Source organism: Dermacentor andersoni, chromosome 2, assembly GCF_023375885.2.
Source record: "Dermacentor andersoni chromosome 2, qqDerAnde1_hic_scaffold, whole genome shotgun sequence".
NCBI classification, from domain to species: Eukaryota; Metazoa; Arthropoda; class Arachnida; order Ixodida; family Ixodidae; genus Dermacentor; species Dermacentor andersoni.
In genome coordinates, this window is record NC_092815.1 from 144,443,454 (window position 1) to 144,468,701 (window position 25,248).

Here is a 25,248-nt window from a genome sequence, read left to right on the forward strand (position 1 = left end):
CCAAGTTAGATTAACTGTGATGAGAAGTCCCAGGTAGTTGTAAGAGTTAACAGAATGCAGGGGAATGTTAGTAAGGTAGTAAAGAGATGGAGCTAGTGGAAGTTCTAGATACACGCATTGCTTTGCACTTTTTAAGTTAAGGTCCATTAATAATTTTGCACACCAGTTAGATACAGTGTGACGTTCACATTGCTGTACGACAATGTCGTCATCGCTTATAATTTCTCGAAAAATAACACAATCATCAGCAAGGGGATAAATGTTATATAATATAACTCATGACAGGTCATTAATAGAAATGAGAAACAACAGGGGACCTGAGACAGAACCTTGCGGAACGCTGGAATGAACTGTCCAGCAACAAATTCTGATCTGTTAGCGAGGAAACATGCAATCCTCTATAAGAGGTTACTGTCAGGATTTAATTACCAGCTACATTGAACACGTAGTTGACCGTTGCCGGCGCATTAATCGCACACTGCCTGACACTGAAAAGATAATGTTATGAACGGCACATAGGATGACGCCTTCCAAATGCTCATGGCGAAAAATTCTCAAGCGGTGGACGAGGTCATTATCCTGTGCCAAAGCTATGCTGAGCTCCGCAAACAACGCCTTACTACGCGCTGAGCTGCCGCACCGTACGGCACGGTTTCGGCCCTAACCGACAGTTCCAGTGCTGCTCACGCCCACTTCCCGTTCCTCGGCCAAGTGAAAGAATTCGTTCGCCAGGAAGTCGCGCGTCAACTGTCACTGCTGCCTGCTACCCATTCGTCTGAGTCCTCTTTGTCCCCGGAACTCCGACGCGTCATACATGAACAAGTCAGCCACGCACTACGTCTCGCTAATCTACCACCCACAGCGCCTGTTCCGCTCACGTACGCTGCCGTCGTCACCAGGCCAAGACCTCCTCCTGAAGTTGCGCACTACACGCCCACAAGCGGCTTCTACGCCTCGCCTACTGAAACTTCGAACTTCTTACCCAGAAGCGACTTCTGCGCGCTTCCGCAGCCCCTACACCCGGCTCAGCATTGGGCACTCCAACTTAGGCCCTTGTTGACAATCCGTGGCGTATACCCAAGACAACCGGCCGATCTGCTCCGCGTGTGGCTTTGCTTGCCACGTGGCACGGTTCTGCCGCCGGCGATGTTGGTATCCTCCCGATACTGCGAGACTACAAGGGAATGCTCCTGACTCTCAGTACCGTTATACTCCACCAGTTCCTCACTTCGCTCCCTCGTCTCCTGTTCCCCAAAGCTTCAACACACGTCGGTCTCCATCTTCCCGTCGACGTTCCTTGTCATCCATCGTCTGCCGCCCTCCAGCTGTGGAGGAAAACTTTGTTGTTCTTCCTCGCTGCTCTCATGCCGTCATTCTAATAGGGGACTTCCTCTCATCTCATCCTGCAGTTATTGATTGTGCCCGTGCAGAACTTTCGCTGACCCCATCTTGCGGCATTTTTTCTGAAGATTTGCCTCTACCATCTGTTCGAGTGTTCGTTCCGGAGGCAAGAGCTGCGATCTCTTCGAACTGCTCAAGCCCTCATTTATTTCCTGCGACGGTCATTGAAGTTTATGTTCAAGGTATAGCCGTTGACACGCTGGTCAACACGGGTACCGCAGTGTCCGTGATTACCTACCAGCTTCACCGTACGCTCCGAAAAGTCGCGACGCCATTTTCTGCCATTTCGTTAAGTACAGCAAGAGCTGAGCCAACTGAGCCTTTAGGAACATGGGCCGTCCGTGTCGCCATCCAAGACAGTCTATACCACATTGAGTTTGTTGTTCTTCCTCGCTGTTCTCATGCCGTCATTCTAAAAGGGGACTTCCTCTCATCTCATCCTGCAGTTATTGAATGTGCCCGTGCAGAACTTGCACTGACCCCATCTTGCGGCATTTTTTTCTGAAGATTTGCCTTTACCTTCTGCTCGAGAATTCGTCGCCACCGACACTGATATCCCTTGTTTCTATTCCGCGTTTGTGCCCGTTTCCTGGGCTGCCTTCTGCGATTCCACAATTCTCTTCACGCCGTCTCCACTTGCTGCACGCCGTCATCCCTTCTTGCTTCCCTTTGCCCTCCTTCCCTTTCGCCAGGGCTCCAGCGCACTTCACGTTTCGAATCCGTTTTCGTGTCCATCAAGCTTACAACATGGCAAGTGCCTCCGTTTTGCTGACGAATAAGACACGAGCTTTGTCTATGATGTGCCTGACGATTCGACTCTTCTCCAGGTTGACGCCATGGCTATTCCTGTAAATGCCTCTGTGACTGCATGTGACAGAACGTTCGCTCTGTCTATTGATCCCAACCTCACTCCGAGTCAGCCCACGCAGATCGGCGATCTCCTTAACCAATTTCGAACTTCTTTCGACCTCCAACAACAGTGTTTAGGACGTACAGGTGCGCCCAGAATAATTCGGAACGCTGGACGCGCAGCTGCTCGTCGGCGGAGCGCGCCGGCGGATAAATACAGGCAACATTTGCGCATGCGCGGTCTCCCTAGCGAGCAAGTTTCGCTCCCTAGTGCATCTAGATTGGCGTTACCTTGCTCCAAGAAGGTAGCGCTAGGTGCCCTTTAGCATTGTGCAATGGGGGCTGGGCGAATGAATGTCTGTAGCACAGCATGCATGCACCGTTATCTACAAATAAAGGCTCCTGCATTCCTTGCAGCGCATTCTCGCCATGGTCTGCATCCCGTCTGGGAGATAGCAATGCTTTGCGTGATTACGTGCTAGTGGGGCGGCTTGGCTACAACGGCAACGCTGCCCTATTTTTCCACCGTTCCACCGTGTTAGCCTGTCCTGCGAAGTATTAGCTCTTAGTAAAATATCTCCCTATCCGTGTTACTACTAGCTTCGCAATACGAGGACAATTTCGAATATTACATGACCCCTCTTAACGGGTGTGTCTGCGATAGTGGCAATAAAGGAGCTCACAAAATGAAATAACGCGGCACATTCATCAAGGCCAATTTCACGCACAGGAAGTCACTTCAGGCAAAGGTCACTCTAATGAACTCTTCACGACTCTACTCATTTATTGACGCACCCCGTTAAGTGGTTCGTATATATTGTGCGCCAATCAATCACGGAATCTGGACCATTGGTAGCGAGTGTCCTTACGTATTGATCGCGAGTCGGCGTTTGTTGGCGAAGATACTCATTTTCTTTTGCTCAGAGGAAATATACAATGATAATCCAGGGTAGGCTGTGTGAGCTGAATGCAAAAAAGTAGTAAGGAGAACATAGTAAATCCAAATAATAGGAAGAACACGGGGTTTATTTTTTCCAGAGTAAAAAAAAAAGAATCAAAACGTAACTGTTTCGTCTAAAGCGATTGGCGTGTTCCGCTATCAATATTTCGCGAATGCGCCGTCCACGCGAAGCGCAGCTTGTACGCGGCGTGGAATTGATTCGTAGAGCGCATCGACGAAGTCCCTCCTCTCACCAAGGCGCTTCCACTCGCGCGTTATGGCGAGCCAGAGCTCGTCGGCACTGGCCCCTCCCAGATTCAGCTTGGATAAGCTTTCCTTCATCGTGCCCCACACGTTCTCCATAACATTGAAGTCTGCACCTTTCGGAGGCCAGTCAAGAACGCGAACCCCACGTTCTTGAAGTTTTTCCACAGCTCTGGCGGTGTGCACCGGGCTCAGATCTTGCTGGAACAAGTAGCAGCCATCTTTAAATGGCCCGTCCAGAGCGTATGGCAATAGGTGGTAGTCCAGAATGTCGCAGTAAGCTTCAGCTGTGAACGATGGGGACAATCGGATTAGCGGACCGAGGCCCTCTTTGCTAATTGCTCCCCAAACGTTGACAGTACAGCGGCCGCTGCTGTGGATCTCAGAAACATACCCAGGCTCGTATCTGCACGAAAAGAAGGGAATAGATAATGGTCTTTTCAGATGAAATACCTCTTGCGCGTCCGAAGAATTTGTGCTTAAACGATCAGAAAGAAAATGAAAATACCTGCAGTTATATGGTCTCCATACGCGGCGCTCTTGGTCCCATCTAGATGAAAATGTCGATTCATCTGAAAATGTTACTTCCTTCCATTCTGCAGTCGTCCAGCGCTCATATGCCCTGCAAAACTCAAGGCGCCGGCGCTTTTGGTGCTCCGTAAGGTGTGGATTTTATGCCGCGACAAATCCACGAAGACCAGCCTCTCGCATGCGCCGTCTAATTGTTTCCTCACTGGCTGGCAGGTCGAGGGTTGTCTTGATCTGGCGGGCGCTCTTAAAAGGATCAGCAACGGCTGCAGCAACAATAAGAAGATCGGACTCTTCCGATGTGCATCGGTGTCGTCCCGATCGTGCTGCATCTTTGAGTCGGCCATCTTCATCCCTGTATGCTTGGATTATTCGGTTGACCGCACTTATAGACTTTCCTTTGAGGCGGCATATCTCACGTTGAGGTATACCTTGTGAACTGAGCTTAATTATATTTCTCCGCACATTCATCGGCACTCTTTTCGGCATGTTGCCTCGATTGGAATAGGGCGGAATTCGCGTGACTGTCGTTGTTTAAATATGTTCGTATCCCTTTATCAATCGAGCCGCCGATATCATCACGGTTGCATCAGACGAAAACGCCGCCCTTTGTCAGCGCTAGTCACGGTAACCTACCATAAATATTTTTAGCAAATGATAAATACGGCCCACACGAAAAATGAAAAAGAAAAGGGCGAAGCGCGCGAACATGCAGACACGAGCGCTTATGCTCCAACTCGAGTGCAAGCGCAGACACAGCTAGTCACAGACCACCGGCCCAGCCCCCCTTGACAAAACGTTACGGGGCACCTAGGGCTGCCGTTCTGGAGCAAGGCAACACAAACTAGATGCACTAGGGAGACAACCTTGCTCGCTAGGGAGACCGCGCACGCGCAGACCATGGTACTACTTCTTCCACGGGTGCGCTCCGCCGGCGAGCGGCCGCGTGTGTGGCGTTCCGAATTATTCTGGGAGCGCCTGTACTTCCACAGTCGTGCATCATATCGACACCGGAAGCCATGCGCCTCTACGCCAACGTCCATACCGTGTGTCCGCGACGAAGCGCTGTGTCATCGATGAGCACGTAGGAGACATGCTCAGACGCGGCGTGATACAGCCATCAAAGAACCCCTGAGGTTCAACTGTACTGCTGGTCACAAAGAAAGATAGGACAATTCGTGTTTGTGTAGACTATTTACGACCCAACAAGATAACCCGGAAAGATGTCTATTCTCTTCCCCGTATCGACGACGCACTGGACTGCCTCCAAGGCGTTTTTCGTCCTCAGTCTTACGATCCGGTTATTGGTAAGTCCCGGTGGCTGGCGTAGATCGCCCGAAATCAGCATTTGTTACGCCTGACGGCTTATATGAATTTATGTTGATGGCCTTTGGCCTGTGTAATGCGCCTGCTACTTTTGAAAGAATGATGGATAACATCCTCCGGGGCCTCGAATGGCAGACATGGTTTGGTTATCGCGATGAAATTGTCAACATTTCCCCGGGCTTTCTTCTCATCTGCTCCGACTCAAGCGTGTGCTCACTTGTATCGCCGATGCTGGACTCCAGCTCAACTTGAAGAAGTGTCGCTTCGCCGCCCAGCAGCCAGTCATCATTGGCCACGTTGTTTCGAAAGATGGCGTGCTCCTAGATCCAACCAAACTCCAAGCCAGTGCCAAATTCCCTCGACCAAAGGCGAGAAAAGATCTCCGCAGGTTCATCGGATTATATGTTACTTTCGTCGTTTCAACCGCAACATCGCCACCATAATAGCGCCTTTGACGCCACTTCTCGTGGGTAACCACGACCTCTTGGCCTGGCCGCCAGTTTGCGATGCCGCATTCACGACGCTGCGTCGTCTTCTAACCTCCCCCCCCCCCTCCCCCCCCCCCCCATCCTCCGACATTTTGACGCAAGTGCACCGGCAGAAATACACACCGATGCTAGTGGCGTCGGCTTTGGCGCTGTTCTTGCATGCACAACGAAAGACTGGCTTCGATGAATACGTCCTTGCCTTCGCTAGTATACATGCTATGAACTTTCGTTGCCAACAAAGCTCGTTTCCTTTGCTACTAATGCTATATCGCATAACAATACAACATAGCCTATTACAAAAATAGTAATTTAGTGCTAAACAACACAGGCCATGAGATTGTCTAGAGTTGTCGAGATTTTCCGCGTTTTCTTGTGGGGTATTAGGGTAGCTGTGGCATCTTTGTAGATCTTGCCAAATATATTCATGTATGCCTGCAGCCTGATTCCTGATTACGCAATGCCTCCATGACTGCTGGTATCGCTACTTAATCAAATGTCTTTTAGTAATTTATGGAAGTTATATAAAGAGGTTCATTGCACTCCGAAAATTTCTCAGTTGCCTGATTCGTGACATGGACGTGATCCATTACAGAATATCCCTTCCTGAAGCCAGCTAGTTCTATTTGTTGATTAAAGTCAAATGTTGCCGGATTCTCTAGGAAATTATCTTGGCGAATACTTTACACAATATACACTGAAGGCAAGCTAATGGGGCTATATTCAATTCTTTATCGTCTACATTCGTATATATTAGTATAATGCTTGCGTTCCTCCAGCTCTCTGGTATACTTGAAGTCGTGAGGAATTGGGTAAGCTTTTCATCCAAAATATCTCCTCCATCTTTGATTAAATCGTCGGTTATTCTATCTTTTCCTGCCGGTTTTCCCCAGGAAATGTCTTGCACAGCCCTTCTAACCTCATCGCTAATTATAGAAGGAGCTCCTGTATCCTGTTCGTCACTGCTTGCAATATATTCAGACAACCAGATGCGATGAAAACTGGCTATTAAATATGTCTACGGCAGTGCGCAGTTGATAGTCGGACATGACAACCACTGAGTTACCTCGTAACGTTTACAATTGTCAATTTCGGAGGGTGCTTGTGTTCGACGCTGACTCCGATAGTAATTGTGTTTAAGCGCGTAAATTGAGCGCCACAGCAGGCGGTGTTGTTGCAGTCCTGTGTATCGCAAATACCTTCTGTATTGAGAAGATTGTGGCGTGAATGACTTGAGAGAGCCCGTAGGTGTAGCGGCCAATTTGTTAAAAGCAGGAGGAATAGCCGAAACGCCGAACTTTTTAGAACATTTTAACCGGAAAAATCACAAACTAAATGCCTGATTGTCTGTACGTACTCCACAGTTGCTACACGTGCAGGGCTACTTTTGGCCATTTCATGACGCAATGAAGGGGCATTCGTTAATGTGGAGACGAGCCAAAGGTGACGCAGAAGTGTTGCTTCAGTTCGCAGAATCTCAGATGGAAGACTGAGCATCAGAGACGCACGCAGGATAACTTGAGGTCGAGTTTCAATGCTCGCGGCTGTGCGAGCAAAGCGAGTTGGCTGCATACGATCCGGATGATGGTATTGATATAACTCCATGGACGAGGCTGTGGCCAGATTGAGAATTAACCTCATCCGAATCTCTGGAAACGCCATGCCTAATCCAAATACTGGTTAATTAGAACTCGAAATTAACCAGCCATAATAGATGTCGTGCATGTCTTAACACGCACCTATGTAGAGCGAGTGAGAAGAAAATTGGGAAGCGAGCGGCTCGATATAACGTAGCAACCATACGAAGCCAACAAAAGTAGATGCAAGGAAATGTAAGTGGAAAAGTAGGACCCTTTTTTATTGAAGTGTATGAATTTGTTGACATTAGAGCGGTCTTCAATGATGCTGTCAAGGTGAATTCAAAACTAATTTAAAAACTGCAGCTGCAAACAGGGCGAACATAAAGTTTCCCTTCGCCAGCGAACAAAGTGCATTATAGTTCCAGCGCCCACGACTTGTGAATTGTTTCATCAAACATAATATCTATTATTGATATTATGCGATGATTGCGCACCAATTTATGCCGACAATTAGCCGCATAACATCGTGCACTGCTAGCTCAGCGAGTGTGAGCAGGACATGTTGTAAAGCGAAGGTTTCTTTGTCTACAATTGCGTAGTTTTGCCTGGGTCGGCCAGTCGGCCACTGGTCGCGTTCTCGCATGTTCGTAGTCTATAAAGCACAATCTGTACGCTTTGCAACGCACTAAAACTACTACACAGTAAACTAGAAAGTGGCGACGGAGGTGCTATTATTCTGGCTGAAACTCTCTGAGGTAGTGCATGCCCTTCAAGTGAGCAATAGCTTGAGCAAAATGAAATTTAGAAGGAACAACGGGCGCCGCATTTCGGTCTAAGTGTTCGTGCCCCGCGCATTGGTGGTTATTGGTGGTCGTGGCCCGCGCAATGGGCGAGCAAGATCCACTGGTGGCCAACTTAATCCAGAGCCCCCCACTACGGCGTACCTCATAATCAAATCATGGTTTTGGCACATAAAAGCCCAGAATTTATTCAGGTCTAACATGCATGTCTTCCACAAGCTGTTTGATATGCTTTTCCCATTTGAACAACATGGGCCACAATTTCTTTCTCTCTCTCACATGGTGTTTGTCGCACATGACTCTTGCGGGAAACATATTGACAGATAAGCGAGCTAAGAAGTAGTCTCTTCCAGTCGCAGGTCGACGAAGACACATACACGGAGTGCCATAGGGTTCCTACTCATTGCCGACCGTGGCCTGAGCAGCAGGTTTCAAGGATTATTTAGGCCACAATTGCACGTATACTTCCGTAGTGCACACGCCAGCTAGCTCTTTGAGATGATCGGCGCGACAGGTGACCGACACCTCCTATCATCCTGTAGCACAACCTTCTGCGTAGTAATAGATAAGTTGAAATCCTGTTAACTAAATCGCGATGTCGAATACCTACACAAAACTATTATTTGCATCGATCTGCTCTGGCGCCCTCCTCCTTGTGCTCATACTGTGGTGAGGACGAAATAATAGATTACTTCTTCCTGCCATGTTGCCGTTTTTTGTCGTTAAGAAAACATACTTTAGAAGACAAATTTCATGCTGGTGGAATATCAGAATTCCCGACGTTCTATCATAGGGAACCTCTTCTCTGGGACATTATCATAGGCATGTTAGCGCAGCTGTTGTGAGGTATATAATTGAATCAGGACGATTATCTTGCTAAATTCTTTTTTAAATTTTACCTGACGTCATTCTTTTCAGCTTTGAAAACTTCTTTTTTGACTCGGATAATCTGTTTTCTAAATTACCCGATTTTCGACGAATCCTCCATAGTGAGCTTGAGCCATCTTCGGAGGCAAAAAACAAACAAACAAACAAACAAACAAACACACGAAGGTAGATTGGTCAAGAAGCCGGTTGTACATGTCGGGCCAACACCCACTAGCTTTTTCAGATGACCGCTGTGTGTTGATGATGATTATGATCTCTACACAATGGAACATGCTCACAACGGGGGATCTACCAGAAAGCGGCCGGAACATTTAGTTTGAATAAGACAAGATGACGACGTAGCCAATATAAGAGTCGTCACGCTGCGTAGTACGGGCGCGCGAGAGCACATGCATGGCGCGCCAATTTACCAGACGCAGGAATGGAATTGGCAAATCTGTAGCATTTAACTAACAGCTTTACGAGAGCTTCGCATCTCACAGATCACAAAATGTGCGTTGGATAAGCATATGTATTTTTTTCTGAGATAGGTAGTGTAGCGAATCCTTTCACTCTTCACAGGAAATTACTGGGTCGGAATAGCAAATTAGAAATATCCAAAATTACCGAAAAGGTATCATTATAGCGAGGAAGGCGTGCATCAGCGTATCACGAAAATGGTGTCAACATTTATTCTTGCTGATGTGAAATAAAATGACAGCCAAGTTCCTAATCTTCCAGGCAAACTGTACTATAATTATGTTACCGAGCGCGGTTGTAACGAAAATCACAGTTCTATTTGTGCTTTAATATTTGAGTCAAACAGTATGGAATATACTGCGGAAAAGGAGCATCCTCGTGCCGCAGTAACAAAAGAGCCCCGCCGCCAAACCGACAGCTTCGACAGATGCGACCGATCGAAGCAGCGTGCGTTCACCTCGCAGTGTACATGAATGCGCCCGACGTGCGAAATTTTGACAAAAGGAACAACTTTGACGACAGCATCCGTTAGTCGCGTGCCGCGCCGAATGCACTGCCGAAGGTTCGCGTAGTGCTCACCTTGCTTCACTAAGACGTGTTGGCAAGTCGAGGCGTTGTGGGTTGACGCTCGTGCTGGCCGTTGAAGGGCTGCAGCTGACGTCCGCACCCGTGAGTGACACGCGCGCGTGTGAGCCAAGCCTGGCTCCTGGAACGGCGGTCCACGTTCCGATGGGCGCGCCTACGGCCCCTCTTCCCCTCACCTGCTTTCCCCGTCCGCCGGGTCGATAAGCTCATACCGTAACCACGCTCACCTCGATGCTGCCCGCCGAGTTTGACGCTGATCATTTGACCGCGGCGTCACTCTCGCTGCGAAGAAGAGAGAAGGGGGAAATGGGGTTTGACAAAGGCATACAGGAGAAAGGAGCCTGATAAAGGGCGAGGGTGCTTATCAGAGGCACATTTATTCGGAGGAAGTATTCATTCAGAGGTTGGCTGTCAATCGTACCGTAGTAGTTTTCCGGTAGCAATAAGCCGGGAGCTCGAGGCGCACTTGCGCCGCCGGCAATTGCGTCGGTGTTGTCGCGCTGTCGTGCTATTGAAGGCGCATGCGCGGCCCCTGCGTAGTGGTTAAGATGGCCGCCAGAGGCGCGCAGCTCCAAAAGAGACGAAGCCAACTGAACGCACAGTCAGGCTCCGCTAAGTCTGCTCTGCCGGAGTCGGGCCGGTCGGCTGGCTTCCTCTACTCGGAGGAGCGTCGTGTGCACACACATTAGTGTTGCTGCCGAGCAAAGCAGCGGCGTTCACACGAACCCGCGGTGCATACAAAGGGAACGGACAGTAGACGTCGGAGCTAAGCGTTTGCAATCCTTTCTTTGGACGCTGACGAATGCCGAGTGTTTTCCTTCTTTCTCATCTCGTCCTTCATCGAAGCGTGATGCCTACAGCATAGAATTTCGTACAATTAGCAGGTGTAACTGGGTGCGCTACTGCCTAAGGGAGCTGCACGCAGGGAGCCTCGGCCAGCATGGGAATCATGGTTAGAAAATGGATTTGCCTAAACTTCGTCCTTCTGGCTTTGAACGGCTTCTGACTTTGCAAACTGATAATTTTCAGCAACGTACTAGATTTGCAATTATTAAATAACCACTAATAAAACTGTCCGATGGCAGCATTCGAACATACAACCTCCAACACAGAAGCGCTACATTGAAACTATTACGCCACGGACCCGCGTACAACCGGAAACATTGCAATTTGCAGCAGTTATGCACGTTCGCAGAGTCTAATTGCTTTCTGCAGTTTAAAACAAAGTATTTAATTGCTTTGAAATCTATGCTAATTAATACAGATAAAGCGTGATAAACGAAGCCACAAGAACGCGTGAAGCCACAAGCACGCAGATAAGACAAATCCATGTACCCATGGTCGCTTAACGATCGCAGCACCAGAGTACGCTCTAGTAATTATTGTAGGAAACTCTCTGGCCAGCAGCACGGCAGGCAGCTCCTCATCACGCAAGCGTTCTGACACGCATTCAGCGTAACGCTAAACCTTGCTATCACTTCCAATACTTCGCCTTCGGGAGAAACTGACAAATTTGTTTGTATTGTTGAGCTTTTCTAATATACTTGGCAGCACTGTACCCACTTCCTTCTCTAAGGCTTTATGGGTATTGAGAGTGCAAAACTAACTAAATAACTAAATAACTTTGGTAGCCACAACTACCGTTCAGAGGTACGTGATGCGAAGAATTGTTGTTTGGTAGTCGAATTGCTCACCAGCCGTTGTAATTTTCTCAAGCGAAACGTACACCGCATGTGAAGATGAAACGTTTATATAACACTGCTTTCTTTGTGATGACGATTATGTGCAATTTTAAAATTTTCCATCGTTATGTTTTTACATGTAGAATCATATATTGTACACCACTCGACGTAATTGCTCATTGTCCATCGGTTCGCTGATTCGACCGTGTCTTGACGGGTGGCATCATTGGTGGTTTCACTGGTCGATTCGCCGGTTAGGTTGGCGCAATCACAATTTGCGTTATTGCTGACGTCAATGCGTACTTGCAGAACCACTCAAGGGCGCTATGCCTAAAATCCGAAAGCGGATTTGTCAAGCGATACGCAATCGCAAATCGTTTCTTTGGCGCTCTGTCCGGGTTTGAAGATCACATTGGGCGCCGTCGGGCTGTTTGACGAATGCTGTGCACTTCAAATGCAGTCCTATATATAGGTCACTATCTGAGACGCTGTGTTAGATAGTGCTGCCTTCGGGATCGACCACCAAAGCGGTCAGATACCTGGCCGGAAAAGCCGGTCTACTTTCGAGAACAACAGTTCGCATTATTGAATGAATGAATGAATGAATAAATAAATAAATAGAACACTATACTTTCATCCGCGTCTCGCTGTCCACCTCACGTCCTGCAATCCTTTCCTCGTTGCTGCAAACAATTGTAGTCACTGGCTGCGCTTTATTGTGGCACTAAGTCGCAGCATTGGTGAAAATTATAACTTAGTGACCTTGAGTAAGAAGAGTATTAAGGCCGTCAGTTAACGCATGGTGGATGGGAGGCTTACGGGAAAACGTTTTCAGCGCAACACTTAAATAACTAATTTTTCAGTGACAATATGCCCAAGCACAGTGTGCATGTCAGCGATATGCAACAGAATCAGAAAAGTTTTTGAACGAAAACGCCGCAACGTGTTGGCCTCTGCGAAATGCCTTTGCTGAATGTTCATGCAGAGACTTTCTTTTTTCTCTCGCTTGGGTTGCCTCGCGACATAACTTCAGTACGAAATATAATTATAAGCATGCAGGTCCATTCATGCAGATGCTGCAACAGTGACTTATAGAATGTGTTGTTCGTAATCCATCGTTCGTAGTCTTCAGATTGGTCGCTGTTCAGTTTCACACCTCTTAGTAGACTTTCGCGAACTGTCTTTGTTTCAGGGCACGTCCAAGGAAGATGGCGGGCATCCGCTGCTTGCGCTAGACCAGCAAAGCAGTTCCGACATTTACATGGTTGTACCTGAGAGCAAGTGATGGCGGGTGTAAAGGCCGGAGCTGCCGAAAGTCTCCGGAAGGAGTATTCCTCCACCCGAGAAATATTGTGGGGAAGGGAGCAGGACATGCGTGGATGTGAAAGCGCGCGTGTCCCGTCGGAGGGTAGGTTTTCTGGCAACGACAACAGAGCCGGTGGTCAGCTTGAAGTGAAAGTGGAGGAGTCATGGGGGTCGAGAAAGAGTGAGCAATGCGTTCCGCTAGTGCATACACATGACCATGTGTATGCACCTACTGGACAGTAATGCTGACACGTGTAGAATTGTGAATTTTGTGCATCTGCGCACAAATACGCAACGTTTTTGTTACTTGTTTGAGATGCTTAACTGCGCAGAGGCTGTTAGTGTAGATGTGGGCCTCGTTGATGATAGGCAAGTTGACGAGGGTTCCCATAGCATGGTGTACAACCTGCAGCTCAAAAAATGATGGAATATGAAAAGTCCATTGCATAGTTGTGGGTAGTTAGGACCTCAGAGAGCGTTAGAGTGATTTTTTCTTTTTCTTGGATGCACCTCCGCGTCCGTGTGGACAACACAGCGTTCCGTAAGTACGGTCATTGCAATTGTTGGAATCCGTTGAATCTGGCGGTAGAACTTTGTCGTCTTGTTAGTGGCTATTGGTGTATACCTCCACGGTGGAAGATTGTCCAAGGTCTTTGCCATGTATAATTTCCACAGAAGTACGCATGAAATGCCGCGAGGATCGGTATGCTGTAACTTTCAAGCTCTTTTGCTTGCTGTCGCTGCTCAACTAGGTATACAGCATCTCCGGAAACTTGAAGGTCACTTTCATGTGGTCTTCAAGTTATCAGGCTATGAGAGGACATATTCTTTTCAGGCTGGTTAGTGCAGGTGGGCTGGGCTCAGTAGATCTGTATGTGTGGCAACTGGTGTATCTACTTCTTTTTCCGTGACTGTTTTCACCCTATAGCTCTAATTTCCTTTACAGGTCAACCTGAGAAATTCATTTCATTTCATTTCATTTATTTACCTTAAAGACCCCACTAGGAGGTATTACGTAAGGGGGTGGGTGTACACAAAGAATAAATAAAACGCTCAAATTTGCGACAACATGTAATCAGTCACATTGGCAGAAAAAGATGATGGACAGGTGAGAACGACGATATTGCGAGGAAGGCTGTTCCAGTCTTTGGCTGCACGAGGAAAAAAAAGATGCTGAAAAATTAACAGTTCTCACACGTGTACGGGAAACTTGCAGTTGGTGACCAGTGCGAGGAGATATGTATGCGGACGGTGTGATGTAAGGAGCACTGTTAAGTGATGAATAACAAAGCTTATGGAATAGACAAAGTGTTGCTATGCGTCGGTGGAGGAATAAAGCTTGCAGCCCAGATACCGCTTTGAGGGCTGTAACACTGCCTTCGTGAGAATAAGATGAGTGAGATGAGTGATGAGAGAGTTTGACCTGACCTAGAGGTTTCATTAAATTTATTGCGGTCGCAATTATATGAACACTCCAGGTGCATTTTTGCCGTTGCTGTCGCCGTGATGTTCCGTATAAAGTCCAAGGGCGATAACACCATGGCCGCGCGCCTTACGCTTATGTGCGAATGAAAGCTTGCGAGGGGAGATGACGATCGCGGCGAAATCTCGCCCGTGCGGAAGGGACGGAAGCGGAGAGAGGAAGCGCGCCATCTTCCGCGGCGCGCGAGGCACCCAACATTGCGAGGCACAGGGAGGAGAGAAGAGAGGGACGTGGGCGGAGTTCTACTCTGGCTCAAATTGCACATGTGGCGGCTTCGCGCGGTCGCGCGGCCGCATCTTGAGAGCGAGCTGCCTTGGAAGCAGAGTCCAGCTGCGTCGGCGGATTGTAGATTTGTGCGTGCTGTGTGTTTCTCGACGAGAGTGTGCGCTGAAGCGACACACAGCAGGAAGGCCACTTCGCTCTCTCCTGCTGTCACGCTCGTTCACGCCAACCTTTCGACAGCGAGTGTCTGCATTCATCGAGTGTGATATGCTCATGTTTCCTTTGCGCGCTGAAACCACGATTGTTAGTTTAGTTAGCAAGCGAATGTTTACAAGTTGATACGGCCAAGAAAAGTGCTGTGATCACTTCGTATGGCTGTCGGCTAATTTGCCGTTGCAATAGGTGCTTCGCCTTTCTGTAGAAACTGCTGCTTTTTCATTGAGATCACGCCTTTGGGGGTTTACGCTTTGGGGGTTTCCTTTCTAGCACTTAAGCTTTCTGATGAATATTTGTGCTATGTATCACGAAAAAAAGCGTTTGCAAAGATTTAGCATCTATGCTGTTTTCGCCACCACATCACCGCACAAAATGATTTGGCCTGCCAGGACAGGATAAGTGCATAAAATGCGCGTGCCTCCACCTACGAAAAAAAGAAACGTTATTTCGTAAATTACATACTTGTCAGGCTTTCGACACGCACAAGCGACATTTTCGTGACGTCCAATAATTGTCGCTTGTGCGAGGCCCCTGAAATAATCGAACATTGTTTTGGCTGCAACGATGCCATTTGATTTTGGGATGTGCTACACAAAGATTTTGATTTAAATCATCATTCGGTATGCCAACTAGTTCTGACGATGTGCTCTTTGACATGTTTGTAGTGATTGGGACCCATATAGCCTGTGGAAAGCACGCATGTTGCGTTGCCGAACGACTTCATTCAAATGACGTGGTTGCTCAGTGGCTATGGTGTTGGGCTGCTGAGCACGAGGTCGCGGGATCGAATCCCGGCCACGGCGGCCGCATTTCGATGGGGGCGAAATGCCAAAACACCCGTGTACTTAGATTTAGGTGCACGTCAAAGAACCCCAGGTGGTCAAAATTTCCGGAGTCCTCCACTACGGCGTGCCTCATAATGAGAAAGTGGTTTTGGCACGTAAAACCCCATAATTTTTTTTCATTCAAATGATCGTACACATGAAAGATTCATGGCAAGAAATTGTATTCCGTCCGCATTGGTATTCTGTATTGATAAGGTGCTTCACCTTACGGCCATTTTAGTGTTTCTTGTGAAGATTGATGAATTAAATTCTGGCGCTTTACACGCCATAACTACGATTAGATTATGAGGCAAGCCGCAGTAGGGTGCTCTGGATTAATTTTGACCCCAAGGGGATCTTTAACGTGCCCCCTAATGCACGGGACACGGGCGTTTTTGCATTTCGCCCCCAACGAAATGCGTTCGATTCCGCGACCTCTTGCTTAGCAGAGCAACACGATAGCTGCGAAGCCACCGCGGCGGGTATGTGAAGATTGTCGCATCACTGAGACGTATAAGGACGGAAAGAAAACAACATGGACAGGAGAGACGATGGGCAGCGCGACCTGAGCCGCGCGTTTCGAGAATGAAGAGAAACTCTATGGTGCGCCGTGTATGTGTCTTCGTCGCGGTGCAGCTAGAACAGCTTTCTAGCTGATATATTTGTTTGTTTCCGGCAGCACTCATGCGAGTTTGAGATAAATACCATGAAAAAAGAAATTGCGGCCTAATGGTTAGAGCACGGGCATGCTGCGCCTAGGGGACAAGGTTCGAATCGCACTGCCGAGCGCGAATCTTTCTCACTCTCTCTCTGTCTTTTAATAGTGTGCAAGAATCTAGTCGGTGACAACCCGACCAGCTTTCAACCAACCAACCGACCGCCCTAGGCGAAACCATAGGATGGGTGGCAAAAAAAGCTTCGCTTTATAACTGTTTGTTACCTAGGTAATCTCATTTCGTAGACTGTTAGGTAAGTCCTAACCGTAAGCGACAGTAAAATTGACTCTAACGGAATAATTATATGTTCAGCTTGTAGCCCCATAATTGACTATATATCGCAGAAGATCGACGCACATGGGAGCAGCTTTGAGCCATTGTTGGGGAAACAAGGACAAGGGCTGCCCCCTTTCTGTCTGCTTCTAAAGCGTTTCGTTTCCCCCCTGCAAGCTGTACATCCATAAAGATACCGACGCTTCACCATGAGCACCAACAGGGCCAGCACCACTGTCATCGCCGCCGACATTCACCGGCGCGAGCCCGAGCGGCGGTCCAAGCCTGGGATTCGCGGGTGTGCAAGGGCGATGTCCTCGGGCTGGGGTCCTTTCCAGGACTGCGTGTTGCGCACCGAGGACGGTGGCGCATTCCGGGCACACAGGGCCATTCTGTGCGCGGCCAGCCCTTACTTCCGAGGCCTGCTACGTGGCGGCCATACTGACGTGCTGCTGGGAGGAGTCAAGGGATCGGTGCTCAATGCCTTGCTCGCCCACGAATACACGAATCAGGTGTTGACACTTTGTTTCTCGAGCTCGTTCGCTCATAATAAATGTGTGGGGGGGGGGGGGGGGGGAGAGGGCAAGGAGAGAAGAAGGGGGCTCATTGAAGACCAGCGAATGCAATCATGTTGAGAGTTGAACAGAGCGCATAAATTTTGCTTTTACGTGTACAAAGGAAACCTGCACGGGAGTTAGCATGGCCACTGATAAGTTGCATGTAAAAATGGAAAGCTATAATAATGGAGAACCGCCAATATCGGGCGAGAAATAACGCTGCAAGCTCATTTAAAGTAGCAGAAAAAAAAAAAGAAACGAATGTAAGTTTAGTGAAATTACCCCAAAATAGGCCTTGCTGAAAAAAATAAATGAGAAGCACGCTGCAGCAGCGGCAGGGAAGATAATAGATATTTCCACATAAAAAGTAAGTGAACATAACGAACATGAAGAACGCCAGCCGATTTTTAAGTTGGTTTCACGCGCATGTTAACCCTTGCCATGGCCGCGTTCGTTTTTTTGCATCATGCATCAGTGACACATGCCGCCTCTTTTACAGCTTGCTCAAACGCGATGCGCTCGGCAGCACGCTGCCCTGGAGGCAATGCCTGCGCACTGAGCTCGTTGTGAAGAACTATCGTCGATGCGCAAGAGCGCGTAGGCACGTCGTATATTATATTTCGTGGACTTTATTCTAAACACGGCAAAATGAGCCATGGAATGAATAGCATGCCAGAAACATTTCAAATTGGTATGTTCAAATGTGCTTTAACTTGTATAGTGTAGACGTGTCTTCGATAAATTTATTATTACGAAAGTTAGTCACACAATGACTTTTAACTAATTAATAAGCAATACCACGTGGAATACGTGACTCTTGACAAACCAAAATACGAGACAGCAAGCATTTGTTTCAACGGCATAGAAAGCCGTGCTCTTCTTTTTTTCTTTTTTTTTGTTACAGTACCTGGGATACCAATACATTCAGATCATATCTCGAAAACAGCCTTCCTTTGTGAGTCGGCACTTGCTGTCTCTTTTAACGCGTAAGCATTCGTTGGCGAGCTCCCCAGCCCTGTGATGCAGGAAGTGCAATGCCTTCTATATGCACAAGAATGCGTCATTTGCAAAAAAAAAAAAAAAGAAAACACATAATCATTATGATAGTGCAAATGAACATGAGTGCTAGCTTTTAAGCAATAAGGAACCATTTAAAGCAAAACAATGTAACAAGAATACCAACATAGATACTTAGGACTCCTTAGAATATGCATGAGGAAGCTTATGGTAGGGGTGGGCCAAGTGAAATTTGTGGGTAGGCCAACTAAAATTTAGAGGTGGGCCAACTTAAATTTGCGGGTGGGCCAACTTGAAATCTGTGTGTTGGCCAACCTGAAATATTTGGGTGGGTCCTTCGAGTTATGAACACCTCGCGGGCAAGAGTGCGCGTTGAGATTGTTGGCGCGTTTTCATTGGGACTTGCCAAGGCGCAGTCAGAAGGCAGGCGAAAGCTTGCGTGGACGAGGAACGCGCGCAAAACATAGGCTTGCCAGAGCGATAGTGAGGGTGGCATGGCATCGCGGCGGTACATTCTCCCCTCACGCAACACCTCAGCGCTACTGCGGCAGGTGGTGCGCCCTTTCGGCCACTCTCCTCCGTCGAGGCGTGCTCGTGCCCGTCGTTTCGGCTCGATTGGTACGATCGCATTGAAGAGGCCGGATGCGGCGGGAAAATCTGACAGTTGTCTACTAAAGCCTAAGCATTCTTTGGCACCTGAAGGCCACGGGTAGACGCGCGTAAACTAGGAAAAGCAAGTAGGCAAAACTAAGCAAAAAACAAAGTCACAGCTGAGCGAGACAATGCTTCCGCATTAGTCGACAATTCTCATAATTTCTGTACCCTCTTTTAACTCCTTTGTTCTTGTCGCAGACACCTGTTCTTAACCGTTTACATCTATTTGCGAACGGCTTTCGCCAGCTGCCACTGCATCTTACCAGAAAAAAAAAATAGAAAGAAAGAAAAAGCATGGTTCAAGTGGGTATGAATGGCCTTCGCGCTAGTCAAGAAATCCGCGGTGATCAAAGCTACTGAAAAAAAAAAAAAAACTTAACTCAGTTCCACGCCGCGGCGATGTGCGATTTCTGCGCAGCTATGCGTTACAACCGACAACGTGCTGGAGGTGATGGCGGCTGCCGACATGCTGCTGCTAGAGCACTGCCGAGAGAAATGCATGAAAATGGTGCTGCAAAACGTTCAAATCGGGAACTGCCTTAGCCTGGCCGTGGTCAGCAAGCAGTACTACTGGCAAGCTTTCCGCGACTACCTGCTGGGATACATACTCAAACACTTCGATGAGGTGAGCAGCAGAGCGAAAGTACTTTCGCCAATCATCGGCTTTCTCACACATTTTTGTTGTTGTTGTTAAGCTGAGGTATTGTCGTGCTGCAGTGAAGGTGTCGCCAAGGTGTCACATCGCAGTAACGGTGTAGAATAGAAGATATGATTAATACAACTGCATTAAAGCGCAGTTCTTTATTGGGCGAACTTGTGCGCAGCAAAACAAGCAACACTGAAAGTCCAACGATAGCGGCGAGTGCGGTCCTGAGTCGTCGAAAGCTGATTTACGGGCCAAGTGCGCCGGCCGTTTATACGTGATTCATTGCACATTCCAGCGCGATCGATGGCGCTCGCGTGTATTTCAGAATGACGTTGCTATGCGCACTACGGAATGCGCCCCTGCTAGAAATGGCAGAGCGCACGGCGCCCATCCCGCGTAAGGCTTCTCGTTCCAGCCATGCAGTAGTTTGCCAATCGAAACGCACACTCGCTGGGATTTCCGGGTCTATGTTAAACCTTTACAATTCGCTCACCCAATCCGGGAGCTTCTGTAAGGCTTCGTTCTAACCGAATTATCGGCAGCTTGTATTTAACCTAACCTAACCTAATTCAACATAACCTAACGTTGCACCAACCTTAGTTTCCATGTTAACACGCGAAAAAAGAAGGTTCACCAGTGCGAGAATTACCATTTTCTAGAGGGCGCTGCATCATCGTGAAGATATCTGCCCAGCAGTCGATTTAGGCACCACTGGCCTCCTTGAAGCCCTTGGGTTCAGCGAAAGCAGGGGGAAAGTAAACATGTCCGCATACAGATTAGTAAGAGGCGATTGGAAGATTGGTGGAAGGAAAGTAGGGAAACGACAAACGGGAGACGTACAAAAACAAAGTTCACAATCGTGGGTCAGAAAATTTGGTTATGGAAAGTCATCGTGGATTTTTTCTTCTTTTTTTCCTTTTTTTAACCTAGGTAGGACATTAGGCAGTATAATAGCAAGAACCCCGTGGCACGACGCACCGCCCCGTTCCAAAGGGAACGCTCATAACATTCATCCATCCACCCAACCAGCCATACATCCATCCACCCATACCAGCCATTTGCGGCAGGGGCGTGCTCCGTGGAGCGCATAGCATGATTCATTTCAGAATTATACGCCACCGCTCATGCCTCGCACACAACTTTAGATATGACTCCTTCGCAGTAGAATCGGTGACAGCATGCTCGAAATTTCAGATACGGGTAGCAACACCTTGCGCGAAGCGATAACATTTGAACATCGTCCTAAGAAACGTTGGCACCTTTTGTGCCGCATCTTGTCCCCAAAGAACAATCGTCATCCATTTTCGTGCCCTTCTTTTACTTAATGCTGCGTGGCCCGCAATTCACGGTCAGGATCGGCGCGCTGCATGTTATCAGCTTGGCACAGCATAACCGACAGGACGGCAGTGAGCGCTAAGCTTTCCAGAAAGGAAATGCCAGTAGACGCACGATGATTATTATTTCAGGACAAGATAAACCTAGAAGCGTGTAAACATTTTTTTTCGGTGAGTGTAGTTAGACGAGAGGGGGCGCGAAAAATTGTCACTGAAAAAAGATAAACAATGTATGTAGATCAATATGTAGAAAAAAAAATTTGTGAAAATTGTATTGTTGTGTAGTACCTATAAATTAAGTTGTATGGGTAAATATACCGCAAGTAAAGGCAAATAATCCATAGACTCTTTAACGCGATAGCGTTCCATGAATAAAAATTTCCGTATATATTTAGGTATATGTATATGCCGCGCCTTGCTGTATGACATGCGGTATATGCGGATTGTATGGCCACACCATAGTATCACTAAAGTTGCTCATAGAATTATTCCTCTGAATTTTGAGTATGGCAGCCCACAAACAAATGCCATGAAACAAAACACCGAAAGCGCATGCCTCTTGTGTAAATTCTTCTCAGACTGAAATATTAAACGTGCGAAACAATAACAGGTACCTGAAAATTATGTAGTTCTCTTGGCGCGGCTGCGCATTTCCTCCGGAATCAGCCCATGCAAGAGGCCGCGTTTCTACCAGAAAACTCGCCTTCGTGCATAGCTTTCTCCGCCAGCTTTTACCGCTAAACATTATGGTTACGTAAGTAGCAGTTGCCAGGAAGCGTGAGAAGCAGTCAGGGATCTTTGAATGCTATTGCGTTCCGATCTTAAAGGCGAAGTTTAAGCGTCCTCCAAGTTTTTTTTTTTTTTTGGATGCGCCTCGGTGCTGCCATCTGCGACACTTAATGAAGTCGCTACTTTTTTTTCTTTACCTCTAACAACAAAATGCACGGTCAATGAATTTCTGTTTGCTAAAATGGCACTATGAATTGTTTCGGTGTTTGATGACAATTTTCGACAGACATCTTTACACGCGAATATAAGAAATTCGTCCAACAGTCCAAAATGACGGTGCCTATAAATGGAAAATAATATTTTCTTCTAGAAAGATCACAGTAATGATGAATCATATCTCCCGGACGATCATGGATGAAATGATCGGTGAAGACGTAGCTTTGCTTTCACGGACCTCCCCAGCATAGCGGAAAGGTGATGGTATGTAAATGTGATTATACGCTCGACAAGTGCCACGCAAAGAAGGCGAGGGATGTAGCCTGAAGGTAACGAAATTTGAGTTGAATTGTATGTATTCCTCAACAAACTTGCGAAGTGGACCAGGGACAATAATTACCGCAGAGTTCATCTCACAATGACTGTCGATGGTAATGCGATTAGCATTATAGCAATGTGTCAACATACGGTATTGCTGAAGTCACGTTTATTTAACCTTTCATAACGACGATGGAGAGATCACGACGCAATCACTGCAACGAGCGCATACATAGTGGCCCAAGCTGGTAGACAAATTGAGCCGGGTGGGCATAAGAATATAGATAGATAGATAGATAGATAGATAGATAGATAGATAGATAGATAGATAGATAGATAGATAGATAGATAGATAGATAGATAGATAGATAGATAGATAGATAGATAGATAGATAGATAGATAGATAGACGACGGACGGACGGATGGATGGATGGATAAGCGGGCTAAACGGCTTAAAAGTAGGTAAAGAATGCTAATCCCAGTACAAGCTGTATCCACAGCTTGAAGAGAACCTGGCGACCTGATACAGAGCGCAGCATCGAACCGGATAAGCGTAAGCAGGCAACAATACTTATCAGTACAGTGCAGATGGTAGCATAAACGAGCGCGTACGTATACAGGTTGGCTCTCGTCACTTGAGTCAAGACTTCAAAAATGAAATGCACTTCGGACGCGAACAGAACCGAACGTGCAGTGTTGGAAATAGCCTAGAGTAACTGAGGCTACTTTTGTATTTGCTATAACTAATTGTATAAATACTTTAAGGTACACAACTTTTTACTTAGTGGCTTAAGCCCGTATGTGTGATACGCAAAGTTGTCGAGTACCTTTAGAAACCGCCTAATATATTGTTATCTGCACGATGTGTCTCGCGTAGTTCCTTATTTTTCCGCGTGCCAAAGGAAGCCCGCGAATACAAAAAAAAAGAACACGTGATGGGGCGCTTGCGCATTGCTGAAACCCCTTAAACTTCGTAAAATAGCGACACTCTCCTTCTCCGCCTTCACTCTTCCTCGTTTCTCCTCTCTTTCACGCTCCCTCCTCGACCGTGGCGCCGCCTACACTGCTCCAGCGTAGCAACGGCGCCAACATGCGCTCCTCACCACTCCGTAGACGCTTCTCGAGCAAAAATGGCGCTGATGCACGGCGCGAGGGCCCACGTGATGCTATTAGGCCAATAGCGAGGCGATGTCGGCCAGAGCACGCGAGGAGGAGGCAGCATTCTTCAAAGCGTGGCACTACTTTACGAAGTTTAAGGGGCTTTACGCACTGCTATTGTGCCGCGCTCTCAAGCGTGCAATGGGTGAACAAGCACGGCCACAGCCCGACTGTGGCCACGGGGAAGTGACAGGACGTTACGCAGGTTGCAGACACCTGGGCCGCCGGATTTTGTCGAATAAGAGTGCAAATGCATGCTACTGGCCGAGTGCTGCCTGAGTTACTGTTGCGAACACATTATGTTCGGTTTGGCTGGAGTCCGAAGTGCCTTTCATTTTCGAAATCGTGGGTAAAGTTGCGTGGGACAATGTGCATAGCATGCACGAACACATATTATAATTAGCGCATGCAATTGGTGCGCCATCTTGGAGTGCTGTTGTAGTGCATAAAGGCGAGGACGCAAGAAGGCACTCGAAAGACACATACGTGCGCCGTGTTTGTCTCTTTCACGTGCCGCCTTGCGTGCTCATCTTAATGCGCCACGATAGTACTCCATAACATAACGCTTCGTTTGAGGAAATGCACATAAACCACGAGGCACTAATGGTAACAAAACTCAGCCAACCATTCGCAATTTTTTTCGAAGGGATATTAGAAAAGAAAAGGTTACGAAACTGTATATTAAAGAAAATTAGGCAGATACACGTAAGTCGGCTAACTTGTGGGAATGAGAAAGCTTTTTACCGTTTGTTGACCTTGGAACGTCATGAACGTGCTCATTTTATAACAGCCGCGACGTGGCGCCACCTCCTCCCCATTGGCTGCACCGTCACGTGCCCGATTACGCGCGCACTAATCCACATGTGTAGTCAACAAGATGGTTATGACGTGAAGTGTGCTGTAGCGCACGCATTAGGCACACTTTTAGTCAGCCAGACCCGTTGGAGCAGCCGTGGCGTCGGCGAAGCGTGCTTGTCTCGCACCCCGTAGGTCCGGTATCGACTGCCACCCAGACCGATATGTACCAGATTTTCTTTTCAAAGCCATTAATTTGCTCTGTTTACAGGAACCTCCCTCACGTCAGTTCGAGCATATTTTAACATGCTTTTACTCCTCGCGCTGTCGGCCATTTTTGGTACCATCTTCCGGTCACGCTGACTACGACGAATTTTCGCTCAATGGGGCACAGAATACTTTCGTATTAATAAATTTTACAGATCAAGTTACGTAGGTATGGTCTGGCCTTTATCCAAAGAGTATCTTTACACATGCTTCTCAACGCACCGTGCATTTTCTTTCGGCCAGCTAGTTAGTGAGAATATAGGTATTAAATACTTGGAACAAAGTGTCATGTGAAGACTGTTTTCCTTGTTTGCCGGTTGTGACCGTTTTTTCTCGTTTTGCATCTGGCATCCAGCTATTCACTAACTGCATGACTGTCCTGCCGCATTTAGCGTTTCGCCTACGTTGTCGCCGATTCTAGAGCAAAAGAATCTCTTCTAATCAAATTGTGCATGGGACCAAGACGCTGCTGTGCGGTAGCAAATGTAGACGAATACCAGCGATTAAGATAAATTATACGGTCAGTCAGCTATAAATAGCCGACGCACTTAATCCTAAGGAGCGCACTTCGACGACTAACGAGAGTGCTCAGTGCTGTATAGTGGCTGCAAATGTCATTTGTTTTCCTGGGCGCAATTTCGCCAAAGAATGACTTGATGCCTAACTTGGAGCTGTGGCTCTGTTCTATTCCTGATCGTCACAACGTGAGAATATGGTGACGCCGAGATGT

At 47.6% G+C, this 25,248-nt stretch overlaps 1 protein-coding gene across 1 annotated transcript in view; it reads right to left on the minus strand.

The window, feature by feature from the left end:
• LOC126540958 (uncharacterized) overlaps positions 1-10,341 on the minus strand; it is an 81,191-nt gene extending 70,850 nt beyond the window's left edge. The window contains exon 1 of the mRNA XM_050187775.3: positions 10,100-10,341. The gene's annotated coding sequence lies outside the window, so the exon portion shown is untranslated. The remainder of the gene's footprint in view (positions 1-10,099) is intronic.
• Positions 10,342-25,248: the final 14,907 nt, after the last annotated feature.